This window comes from Monodon monoceros, unplaced genomic scaffold, assembly GCF_005190385.1.
Source record: "Monodon monoceros isolate NGI ecotype Baffin Bay Population unplaced genomic scaffold, NGI_Narwhal_1 Super_Scaffold_11, whole genome shotgun sequence".
NCBI classification, from domain to species: Eukaryota; Metazoa; Chordata; class Mammalia; order Artiodactyla; family Monodontidae; genus Monodon; species Monodon monoceros.
Genome location: NW_021703767.1, coordinates 92825952 through 92839347, shown reverse-complemented (window position 1 = coordinate 92839347; position 13396 = coordinate 92825952). Strand labels below are relative to the sequence as shown.

General features: G+C 34.4%; 1 protein-coding gene across 2 annotated transcripts in view; it reads left to right on the top strand.

Moving 5' to 3' along the window:
* NLGN1 (neuroligin 1) overlaps positions 1-13396 on the top strand; it is an 887115-nt gene that overhangs the window by 24196 nt on the left and 849523 nt on the right. The window contains exon 1 of one of the 2 annotated variants that reach the window (XM_029214426.1): positions 8462-8530. The exons of the other annotated variant lie outside the window; for it this stretch is intronic. The gene's annotated coding sequence lies outside the window, so the exon portion shown is untranslated. Of the gene's footprint in view, positions 1-8461; positions 8531-13396 lie in introns of those variants that run through there. 2 annotated transcript variants of the gene reach the window in all.

The following is a 13396-nucleotide window of genomic DNA, read 5'->3' as shown; positions in this document are numbered from 1 at the left end:
ACCAGGATGGTGATATGGAAGTGGTTTTAAAAAAATGGTTGGATTCTGGAAATACTTTGACAATAGAGCCTACAGGATTTGTTTGTGGATTAAAAGTAGTTTCTAGGAGAAGAGTTGAGTACAGGATAACTCTAATAAGGTTTTGGGCATGAGAAAATGGAAGGATGAATTTGCCATCAACTGTGATAGAGAAGGCTTAGGGTGGAGCAGGTTTTGAGAGGTGAATTCAGGAGTTCAATTTTGGACATACTGAGCTTAGTAGTCTTTTAGGGATTCAAGTAGAGATGTCTTTTGGGCTGTTGTACACAAGAATCCAGAGTCCAGCACGAGATCTAGGCTTGCTATATCTCTGTCTCTATCTCTGTGTATCTATATCATCTCTAATATACCGATATGTATTTGGCAGTTGTTGACATACAGATGGCATTTAAACCATGAGACTGGATTAGATCACCAAAGGAGTAAGCAAGATCAATGTCCCAAATATGCATTCCATTCCGCAAATTTATCAGCTGTATAACCTTAGGCAAGCCCCTGATCCCTCTGAGTCTCATTTTTCATCTGTAAAGTGGAAATAGCAGTATTTTCCTCTTAGCGTAAGAGGATTAAATGAGATAGTGTATATAGAATACATGGCACCTCATGGATTGATTTTATTCTGTTCTTTCAATGATAACCCAACCTTCAAAAATGGCATTGAAGGGTCAAATGAAAAACAGGGCATCAAGGAGGAGCATGAATTTTTTTTTCCTTAACTCACATTTCTTTTGCTGTCCCAATTTCTAAATGACTGCTTCAGTTCCGAAAATATTGTCTTTGATCACAAAGTAGATGCCTGTCAAGTATAATCCTGAGACTGCCCAGTAAAGCCATGTAAAAATTTACATGTCAAGTAATGTCTTTATTCCTTACTTGGATACCATTCCAAAACATGGAGGAATCAAGATTGGAAAGGAGGGATACAGAGATATATGCTTGCAAATGATAATTGTATTCTTTAGAACTCAGTATGATCAAATTTATGCTGGCATGGTTCAAGCACAAAGATTACATCCCTTTAAAATATATAGCTGAAGTGAGTCTAATATACTTGGTAGAGATATAAGAAAACCCAAGTGTTTATTTTGAAGTCTACAAATATGTTTTTATAATTTTTTATAGAATAAATCCTTTTGTTACCATGGATTGAACTGTAGCATTTCACCTGTATGTTTTAATTCAAAGCTTATGTCCAGTAATATCAATATATGCTCTTATAATTGTAAAATTAAAACTTTTTGTGAGTACAGTCTGGTGACATTGGGAATCGGTTATTTGGAATTAGTACTTTGTGTTATTTGTTTGTTTATAGAAAATGATCTACCTTTTTGTATTAAGTATGGTATTTGGACATATTCTTCCATGTCATGAGGCATTCCCTGTGGCTGCACAAATTACTTTTGTATGTCATTTATGTCATTGAATTTTAGAGTCCGATTTCAAATTTTTAGTCCAAGAAAGTTTGTAGTGTAGAAAATAAATTAATTTTTCTGATATTTTTTAGAAGAATGGTATCTTTCCCATTTTAAGACTATAGAATTGGACAGTCATTTAAAAGTTTACTAATTGAAATGACTTAAAAATAGTTCTTGATATGATGCTTCAACTCAATTCTTCAAATAATCTATTTACATTTAAAATATATGTTTTCATATTTTGCTTAATTATTTGAATCAAATATAAGCATTTCTAATTTCATGGAAACAATCATTCTCTTCATAAAATTAGTAATTCATATTTTATCGTCATGTGGATTTAAATTATCTCTTAGAAAGTATGATTCAAATACCATTGCTAAATCTTTTGGGTTGCTTAGTTTTATGTCATACATGACACAGAAACGTACAAATTTATAACATTTCTTGCAACAATGACTTGCAGTTTTATAAATATAATGTTGGATCCCTATCAGTTATACAATTCTTCTGTAACTTAGTAGCAGATATTTTAAATTGCATAGCATATTTTGTATAATGTTATACAAAATATGAAGAGAATGCACAATATGAAAAATTAAATTAACTACATTCTTTAGATGTTTTGTTTCTTCATTAACTAAAAATTTTGTAAATTTTCTGCCTCCTTATTCTCAGATTGTTTTCCTCACAACTTTTTAAAGCTTTTATTATTTTTATTAAGTAATAACACATGCTCACTTTATAATCATTAGAAAAGAAATAGTGCAGATAGAAAGAAAAACCCTAGAATCCTATCATCCTGAGATAACTCCATTTATCCTTTCAATTTCTTTCTCTGCCTTTCTTTTACTCTTTAATTCTCTCCTTCTGAGAAGTGTCACACACACTTTTTAATACAAAAATGACCTCTTAAGCTCTGTCATAAATTTATTTCTCATGTTTATATGTGAAATTTTAGATGACATAATTATTAGCTTGTTTTAATGACATAATTTAACACTCAGTTACTTGATTTTTTTAATTGTTTCTAGATTTGTGGTTTGTTTTTCCCGTTATCAACAACAAACATTGCATACACATTAAACAGTTGTTTGATTATTTCCGTAGGGTAAATTTTTAATGGGGAATTTTTTTGGTGAGGAATATGTACATTTCCAGTCTTTTTAATGTATATTCCCAATGTGCTCTCCCTAACGGTGGTGGCCATATATAATCCCTCTGGCAAAGGTTCATTGTGTGCTCTTCAGTACTGTACATTACATTCCTTTTTAAAAATATTTTATTTATTTTTGGCTGCGTTGGGTCTTCGTTGCTGTACGCAGGCTTTCTCTAGTTGAGGCAAGCAGGGGCTACTCTTCATTGTGGTGTGCGGGCTTCTCTTGCTGTGGAACACAGGCTCTAGGCACGGGGGCTCAGTAGTTGTGGCACACGGGCTTAGTTGCTCTGCGACATGTGGGATCTTCCTGGACCAGGGCTCGAACCCATGTCCCCTGCATTGGCAGGTGGATTCCTAACCACTATGCCACAAGGGAAGTCCCTACATTCTTTTTAATATATGCCATTTCAATAGGTGTGATCTTCTTTCTCATTGCCTAATTGGAAAAACTTTGACTACTAATGATTTAAACACTTTATTAGCCAAATGAATTCCATCTTTGAGATTTTTCTAATCTATTGTCCCTTTATTCTATTTATGGGAATATAGGTCTCCTTTACGGTTTCCTTCTTTGACTTCAAGCTTAGCTTCTGTGACACCAAATTATATACATATTAACCTATATTTTCTTTAGATACCTTTATGTTTTGAGTTTTTTACAATTAAACTTTTACTTCACTGTTGTGAAGTAGAGATAAAGCTCTACATAGCAGTATTGAAGAGCTCATCTTTCCATCCTAATTTGAAATGTGTTCTTTATTATGTCCAAAATACTTACATGTACATGCATCTTCTGGACTTTTTCTTCAGTTTTGTTGATCTGTTTATTTTTGAAAAATGCTACATTGTTATGATTTATTGTTTATTTCTGATATGTTTATAATGTCAAGTAATACAAGTCCTGTGTATTACACTTTTTAAAGTATTTTATTTCTGTCTTATCCAGGCTTTCTTGCAGATGGATTGTAGTATATTTGTTAAGTTAAAATAACATTCTTAGAATTTTATTAACTTAACCAAATGAATTTTAAATAATCTTTATGCTGTTAAATTTTCAGAATCAGGAACCCAGTCTACCTATCACTTTTTTCAAATTATTACACACTTTTTATTTTGAAACAAACAAACTTATAGAAAAGGTGCAAGGAGAAAACAAATGCCTGTCTTTCTTCTAAGCCATTTGAAAGTAAGTTGCCCATCTCCCCTTCAAATACGTTAGTGAGCATTTTCCTAAGAATAAGGACATTCTGCTTCCTAATCACAATATAGCCATCAAAATGAGGAAATTAACATAGATATATTACTCCATCTAATTCTCAGACTCTGTTAGTTTTTGTCAAGTGTTCCATTAATGTCCTTTATAACAAAAGGATCCAGTTTAGAATCATGTTTTGTATTTTGTTGCCATGTCTCTTTAGCTTTTTTCAATCTGATACAGGTTTTCAATCTTTTTGACTTCATAACCTTGACAGTTTTAAGGATATAGGGCAGTATTTTGGTAGTCAGTCAGTTTGTTTCATGTTTCCTCATGATTAGCTTTATGAGCATGAATCTTTGGGAAGAATATCATAGACGGGATGTTACGCTCTTCTTCACTGAATCCTCTCTGGTGGCATTGGATTAAGGTGATGTCTGCCGGTCTTCCTCTCTGTAAAGTTACTCTTTTGCCCTTTGTAATGAATAATTACTTTGAAAGCGATGCCTTAAAGTTACATAAATATCTCATTCCCAGCTAACTTTTAATTAGTTATTTAACTACTTTTTATCAGGATGTACTCATGATATTCAACTTTATTTAATGGGGTACAACAAGTTAATCTCTTCTTTCTTTTTTCTGCTCAAATTTTCCCATATTTGACCAGTGGAGTGCTTTGGGGCAGAACTTGTGACCTTTTGACATGCCTCTATCATGCTTGGAGAAATAATACCTTGCTTTCTGGCACAGTAAGAGGTTCCAGGCTCATCTTGTACTTTCTCTTCTCCAGCCCCGAAACCAGGAACTTCTCCAAGGTGCACTATTTCCTTTTTCCTTTTTTTTTTTTTTTTGTCACTTAACGCTTCATTTAGTTTTTCTAGGGAAAGAGTAGTTTGGGGCAAATAGGAAGTCAATATCTGTTTTCAGTCAGTCTACTTTTCTTATCAAATCTAGCAGATATATGTAATATATAATATATAAAATCTTTATCTCATATATATTAATGTTTTTATTTGCATGACATATTTAGTGACATTTTTGATTAAACCAATATCTGTAAGCATATTTTCATTTTGGTAATTAATTTCTTTTGTATGATTTTGGAAATAAAATAGACTAATTTTTAGAGCAGTTTTAGAGTCAATGCAAAATTGAATGGAAGGTACAGAGATTTCCCATACACTCCTTGCCTCCACATACATGTAGCCTCCCTCATTAATGCCACCCAACCAGAGTGGTACATTTGTTAAAATTAATGAACCTACACTGACAAATTGTTGTCCCCCAAAGCCCATAGTTTACATTAGGATTAATTCTGGGGGCTATACATTCTATGGGTTTTGACAAATGTATAATGACCTATGTTTACCATTGTAGTATCATATAGAAATAGTTCTACTGCCCTAAAAATCCACTGTGCTCTGCCTATTCATTCCTCTGTCCCCGCTAACCTCTGACAGTCACTGATCTCTTAACTGTCTCCATAGTTTTGACTTTTCTGGAATGTCATATAGTTGAAATCATGCAGTATGTAGCATTTTCAGATAGGCTTTTTCCATTTAGTAATATGCATTTAAGTTTCTTTTATGTCTTTTCATGTTTTGATAGCTCATTTCTTTTTCGTGTTGAATAACATTCTATTACCTAAGTGTGGCACAGTTTATTTATCTATTCTCCTACTGAGGGGCATCTTGGTTGCTTCCAAGTTTTGGCAAGTATGAATAAAGCTGCTATAAACATCTGTGTGCAGGCTTTTGTGTGAACATAAGTTTTCAACTTCTTTGGATCAATACCAAGAAGCGTGGTTGCTGGATAGAATGGTAAGAGTATGTTTAGTTTTGTAAGAAACTGCCAAACTATCTTCCAGAGTGGCTGTACCATTTTGCATTCCCACCAGCAATGAATGAGAGTTCCTGTTGCTCTGAATCCTCAACAGCATTTAGTGTTGTCTGTGTCCTGATTTTGGCCGGTCTAATAGGTGTATAGTGATAATGTTTTATAGTGTATTAAAGCACTATAGTTTTATAGTGTTTTAATTTGTATTTCCCTGATGACATATGGTGTGGGACATGTCTTCATGAGCTTATCTCCAATGTATGTATTTTCTTTGGTGAATGAGGTATCTTTTAAAGTCTTTGGCCCATTTTAAAATCAAGTTTGTTTTCTTATTGTTGAATTTTAAGGGTTCTTTGTATATTTTGGATAACAGTCCTTTATCAGATATGTATTTTGTAAATATTTTCCCTCAGTCTGTAGCTTGTCTTCTTATTCTCTTTCATAAAGTCTTTCAAAGAGCAGATGTTTTTAATTTTAATGAAGTCCAGCTTACCAGTTATTTCTTGCATGGATCACACATTTGATGTCTCTAAAAATCATTGCTATACCCAAAGTCATCGAGATATTCTCTTTTGTTATCTTCTAGCAGTGACTATTTCCTTTTAGAGGAAAATAATATATAAAAGCCAAAATCTGGGTGCTAGGTACTGTTATTGGAGTGTCACTCCCTCCAGGCTCTCTCAGTAGACAGATCTGGGAATATATATTCACAGACACTTACATCAATATTACTATGTCTTTCTACCTATTTAAAACAATGAGTTATCATTAATACTTCAAATCTAATCAAATACCACAGAATTCATTCTGGTCTTGTTCCTTTCCATATTTGCAAATTGCTTATCTGTAAGTGAGGAACACATCTTCCAGTATTCTTAAGATATTTATTCATTTGATCAGTTGCCCTGTATGAAAAATTTCCCATTGCTGCCACTGCTCCTTCCTCTGCATAGATGCCCTCTTCACCCAACTTGTACTCTGACAGTCCTCATTGGGCTGCTCCCCGCGTGAACACCCTCCCCATCTCATTTGGGCTCCAACAGCCTGTGTCTGGGCTTGCCCCTCTATGTATACTCTCCTTGCCCTTCTAATGCTCTGATTCCCCACACTGGGTTGCTTTCCTCTGTGAAACCCTTCCTCAACCTGCCAGGGTCTGACACCTTGCTCTGGGCCATCATGGATCCATGCCCTACCTTACCCTGCTTTACCCAGTTATTTTGACTTGATTGTTTAGTGATGAAAAATAAGGGGGAGAGAAGAGAGACAAATTTTTTATGTCCTTTAGTGAAATTTATACTTTGGTGTTATTTTCTTTGTTAGATTTCTAGCCATTTTATATTTTTGTTTGTATTGTGAATGCTTTTTTTCTATTTTCATGTTATTTTTGGTATATAAGAAAGTTTTTTTTATATGTTGAGTGTTTAATTTATAGCCAGCCAACTTCTTAAGCTCTTCTATATAGATTTAATCATTTTCAATTTAGGAATCATAATTTCATCTTCAAATAGTGATCTTTTTGCTTCTTACTCATATGTGTTTAATAGAACTTTTCCTAGAACATGAGTTTCTTATTTTATGCATAATGGAAGTTTCCTTAAATAAATAGAAGTCCTTTGCATTTGGGAACCTCTTAGCTTAAGTTGTATAATTTGTATTTATAGGAAAAAAGTTACTTAAATAAACTTTTCTGTAAAATTTATTGCTTAGTATTAAGATTTATTTCTGGTTTATATTCTGATTAATATATTGTATTAATGTATATAAAATTATTAAATTTAAAAGAATGAGGGCCTTTTAAATATACTTAAGAATCAGCTAACATACTGATTGATCATTAAGTTTAGATTTTTTTTCCTTCCAGACTATAGAAGTAGAAAATCCATGATTACACAGAATTCTAGAATCTACTGAATCCAAAATCCTTAACCAGAAGGTGGGGGTCAGGTGGGATGGGAAATTTATTAAATTAAAACTATGTATTATGATTGATTCATATTAGACAATTTTTGAACTACTTAAGTTACTCAAAATATTCTTCCATCATTTCCTAAAATCTTCTAAAAGTATCAGAAGCATAGCAAAAAAGATTCTAATTTTCATATTCTTCTGAAATAATGCATGAGCTCTTTGTAGCAGTGGTTTTCAAACTTTAACAAGCATATGAATTACCTGTGTATGGGGGCTGGGAATTTACATTTTCATCAAACATTCCAGGTGACAGCAGGTTCGTGAGCCTCACCTAAGAAACATTGATTTAGAGTGAGACAATGTTTGAATAAATATTTCAACGAATACACAATACACTTTTGTTCCAAGTGTAACAAGCAGTTTCCCAATGAGGATATAAGAATTCATAGAATAGAAGGTATTATGTAGTTGGAGTCAACTTCACTCTATAAAATCTACTTCTAAAATAGACTGTTGATGTTCATCATCTGTCTGGGACCAAGACCTAAGTTCTTTGAATGTTCCTATCATTTTTTTTAGGTTTTTAGGAAAATGACACAATATAAAATAGTCTAAAAGGAGTTGCAAATCTACTCTAGTTATTTATCCAATTCTCAGTCTTTCAGAAGCTTTCTTCTAGGCAAGAGTAAGTTTAGAATTATCTGTGAGTAGCTACAAAATATCTGCTGTTGCTTGGAATTTCCTAAGTATAGCATATGTTTTGGAGGAAATTATTTGGTCATTTAGTCTAATGTAAAACTGAAAAGTGGCCCAAAGTTCGCCCCACAACTTAAAATATGTTGGTGTTCAGTTCTGTGTAACTAACTTTCTCTGTTGGTCTCTTTGCTATCTGTCACTTCTAAGGGCCAGAACTGTGAAGCTTGAGGCCACTCAGGTTCCAAATTTGTGACAAATCCCCCAGGGCTCACTGGAGTGGCAGTAAGTTCTCACAGTTTGATTTCCTTTCAACCAGTGAAGTGTCAGAAAAGTAGCAACAAAAGCTCCCATGGAAAACAGCAATTCTGTTTCCTGACTGACCGCCATGGTGATGACTTACCTCTTTTGTTCCCTTGATTTTTGTTGTTGTTGAATAATTTTAATACTTTTCTCCATATAATATATGGTATGGTTTTCACAAACTGGCGTAATCCTTTAACTGTGCTGTGAATGTAGCCACTGTTTCTCACATTCTTCTTCCGTCTATCCCCATCATCTGCCATAGAAAAGTTGATTTTATTTTTAAAGATTTCTTTACCCTTTTAAGCTGTTATTTTCACTTTAAATATATGGTGTTTTTATGTTATAAAGTTAGATCCTCTTTTAATAGTATAGATATGAATAAAAACCTCATGTTCACTGAAACATTATTTTGTGATATTTTAGCATCAGTCCAGTAAAAGAAAGTCATTTTTAGGGAAAAATGTAGTATAGTCTATGCATTCAGTCAAGAAAGAAGGCTAACATTTTTAATGAAGGAGGGATATTATGAGGGGGAAATAATGACTTTTGAGTCAGACAGAAACACCAGTACCAAACCAAACTGCTTGGCTTTTTGTAACTCTATTCAGAAACTGACTAATCTACAAGGACAAGGGCAAAATCAAACGCACATGATCTCTATTACTAACAGTAATGTTTTTACTTTTGAGCATATGTCTAAAACTTCCTTTTAAAATCAACTTATCAAATACTAGGCACTTGAACAAAAAGGCAGAGATGATTATTATGTAGCCTTTGCTAAGAAATTAAGCATCACCTTTAAATGACCGACATTAAAAGCAAAATAGTTTTTCATCACCATTCAAATATATTAATAAAGAAGAATCTAGACTATATTTCCCAATATTCAAATTATTTCAGTGTTTTTAGAAACAAGCAAAAAGCTGCTACTTACCATACATTTTCTGTTTGCTCTGGCTTATGGTCCCATTCTTTGGCAAATAATGCATGGCACACATAGGAGTTCTGGAACATATTTTAATAACTCTGAATTCCCTACCACTCATGACCCATCTGATAATTTGGGGACCCCATGCTATAGGGAAGTCAAATGGGGAAGACTCTGTGCTCAAGAGAGTTGATTTCTTGGCATGGTTTAACTATGCATCCTGTTAATGCTATAGACATGTACTGGTTATTATCTGTTCGTGACCCCACCTCACCCAGGTCCCTGTTCTGCCCTTCTGTCTTGTTCTATGCCCTGGGAGGCTGGCCTTGACCTCTTTGAGCTGCATTTACCCAGGCTCCCTGGACAGCTGGCTTCCTGTTTAAATCTAGCAGGTGCCAGTCAATGGCAGGAGAATGGAGGGTCGTAGAAGAGAGAGTTTTGGGTTATTTTTTCCCCTTTCTTTTCCTCTTTGGGCCATGGTTTCTGGCATCCTTCCATGACTACAACTTCAACAAGTTTCTTTCTTTCCACCCTCCAGCTCTAACTGTACTCCAGTAACACTGTTATTCCTCTTGCTCTGGGCCAGGAAATGACTTCCTTCAGTTGCTCTTCTTTGGGTGCTGCAGCATTCCTTTTTGTTTCCCTTTACCCTGTCCTCACCTCTATAAGATGTCCTCTTAAAATCTTCTGAGTTGGGTTCTGATTCCTGCATGACTGACACAGCATGAACCAGCAATAAGATGCACTACATGACACATTTGATTGTCAAAAATTCCATTTTTGGATATAGAAATAAGGTGGGAAACCTAAAGAAAAGCCTTAAGGCCTGATCTACCTAGAAAGTGCTTACATTTCATACAGCTTGACTATTGCTCCCTACTGCTTCTCAGCTCCTGCTTTCTCGATTACTGCAACCAGCTCCTCAGCTACTGGCATTACCTAACATTCCCATTGCCAGGACCCTGTTGCCCACAGTGGTCAGAAACCTTTTAAGGTGGGGTGAAAGAAGGCGAGGCTATTTCAGGAGCATTAGTAGAAGATAGTTGAGGCTGCAATAAAACATGCATTGGAATTTATCTAGCACTCCTGTGGGCAGCCTAGCACATCTAGCACTCTTGCTGTTGAATCTTGATGGAAATGACTTTTCTTCTAATCCCAGTTGTGATCCTGATACTTGGGATCCTGATCCTTACTCTGACCTGACTCTTTGTTTGGCTTATTGGACTTACTCTCCTCTCATTTGTCTGTGCATTTTTGATGTTCTTTTAAGTCCTACTCCAAGACTATAATATGCCAAGTATCACGTAGACGCTACCATCTTTGTCTCCTCTATTGCTGTTCCTGCCACCATCACTCTTGGCTTAGCCTCTGCTAATGCCTTTACTTTCGCCACTGCCATCCCCTACCCTTCACACTCCCCTCTACAACCCACCACACGTGCCATCCTGCTGTTCCTTGGTCTGCCATCATTGCCTTCCTTGACTCTGCCTTCCCTGCCATTGACCACCCTTCAAGCACTGCCATGATCATCTCTGCCACCAGCTCTGTATTTTGCACCAGCTGCCAATTTAACAGTCTGTTTCCTTCTGCATTTCAGCCCTTAAACTGAGCTCCCAAATATCTAGTCCCCACAGATTGTGGAGTTTGGTATTTTAAATTTTGTTTTTAACACTGCAGAAAATATAAAGAGAGGTTAGTTCTCAAGGATTCATTAGTTTGTGGTTTATAGCAGATGCACGTGAATATATTTTTCTCTTGAGGAAATAGGAATATGCCTTTGATCACTTGGTTATTTTGAGATAAATTTCATTTTTATAGTGTTTCTTTTTTCTTCCTTTGGACTCTGTTTCCAAACCCAAACCCTGTTCATTTGACAATGGAGAAAATCTTATATCCTGGATGCATAAATTTTTTTTTAATTTTTAAATTTAATTTTATTTATTTTTTTATATAGCAGGTGCATAAATGTTTTGTGCAAAAAAGTTTCTATAATAGAAATCCAATTTCCTGGTTAACACAGGAGTCGAGTTTAAATAAGATGATGAAAAACTGAATAATATACATATTGTCTTTCCTATTAAAACAATGTAAAGAAAAAATGACAGAAATGAAAGAGATAACTGAACGAGGAGACCCGCCAACTTTCTTCAGAAAAATTTCTCTAGATTCTGGGCTATACCACTAGTGCTGGGATTACAGACATAGTATGCAGCCTTTCCTAAGCAGTGTATAATGTCACACTCTTATTTTTATAAAATGAACATAATCACTAAGAAAAGCTTTTACTTATTTTTATAGTTTTATTTTCAAAGTTTATGGTTACCATTTTTAAGAAAGTCATAGACAAACTGTAGAAGATTTAGGAAGCATTAAAAATGACTCAAGAGTTTTTAAATGGGAGCTCTGAAGAAAGCTTAAAGGAATTAGAATTATTCAGTAGAGAGAATGATGAAGGTCCAGTTGCCTTAAGGGGATTAATAGGGACTGAATGTTCCTTTTTCTTCCTTAAATGTAAGGAGAGGGAACAGTGATATATGTTAGTAAGAAAAGTAAAAAACAGTTTCTATGTGGACATTTTTAGCATTCTCTTTTGTGAAGTTCTTCAAAAATAGACTTATCTGGAAAATTTTTCCAGCATTTCCCAAATTACATTCAGTAGAGACGTGGTTTTTCAGCAAGACTAATTTTTCTAAGATTTCCTTGGTCAGAGATGCTCGGGAAAGGTTGCATACCCCATCCTCTCCTTGGATGTGAACAATACACATCAGCGTATTGCAGGCTCTGAGAAGTCCTGGAAAGACAGGAGCTTGCTGAGGTCTGTTTAATGCTTAGGCAACAGTGTTTATTTCCAGAAGGGAAAATTTTTTATCTGCCTGTAGCATACATCATATTCTTTAGATTTCTCTTTAATACCTATCTAGGAAGCACTGGTTTAAAGCCTGGAGAATGAATTTCCAAACCTGTTGAGGCTCACTGTTGACTTTTAAGATTACATTAAGAAATGGTTATGAACTTGTGGAATTTAATCCAAGAGATGAATGGGAGTTACATAAGAAATATGTAGGAAACTATACAAAGGAATTACCTGGAGGTTGGGTAAATGCTTTATACTTCTATTCCTGTGAAATATGTGTACCAGGATGGAGAATACAAGGAAAAATGTGCTGGTTCCACATATTTGGAGAAGCTGAGGTTTATTTTATACTCTTAAAAGTGCTCTCCATGCACCTGCAAAATAACCTATATGAAGTGTATGTTAAATATATTAAGCCACCAGGCCCTGATGTAAATGTCTGGATGCTTTTTGCATTAATCTAATTTTAGAATTTTGAAATAAACCTATTTTTATTATAGAAAATTTTATTGAAGAAAGTAGAGGTGCATATTCACCCTTTTAACTTAAAAATCATGACACTTGCATTCAAATTATGTAAAAAGTATGTACAAATAGCAATTAAATTTGGAGGAACGAAAGTGTCTTTGTAGGTTGGAAAAATGCCAGCAACATTCTGGAGCTTAATTCTATCATCCAGTATTCTTGCAATGATTTATGTTGAGTACATTGTCAATTTACTCTTGATTTTAAAATTATTCAATACTGAAAATTGTAATGCTATAAAGAACTAGAAAGGATTTTCAGTGTATGAAGAATATTGAGTAATTATAGTTGTATTTAACATGTGTTGAATGGTTATTTTTTCCCCTTTGAAATACTAATTATATTTTCCCTCTAATTTGTTCTCATTTTCATTATAGGGTTAACTTGGTTTAGTCCCTCCATTTAATAAAATAGATCACACTTTCCTTTTATCCATCAAAAAATAATGTATAACATGCAAAATGTAAAGTATTCAGTGTTCTCCAAGGAAGGAGAGACTCCTACAGACTAATTTTTGTAACTTTACTTTGTTACCATG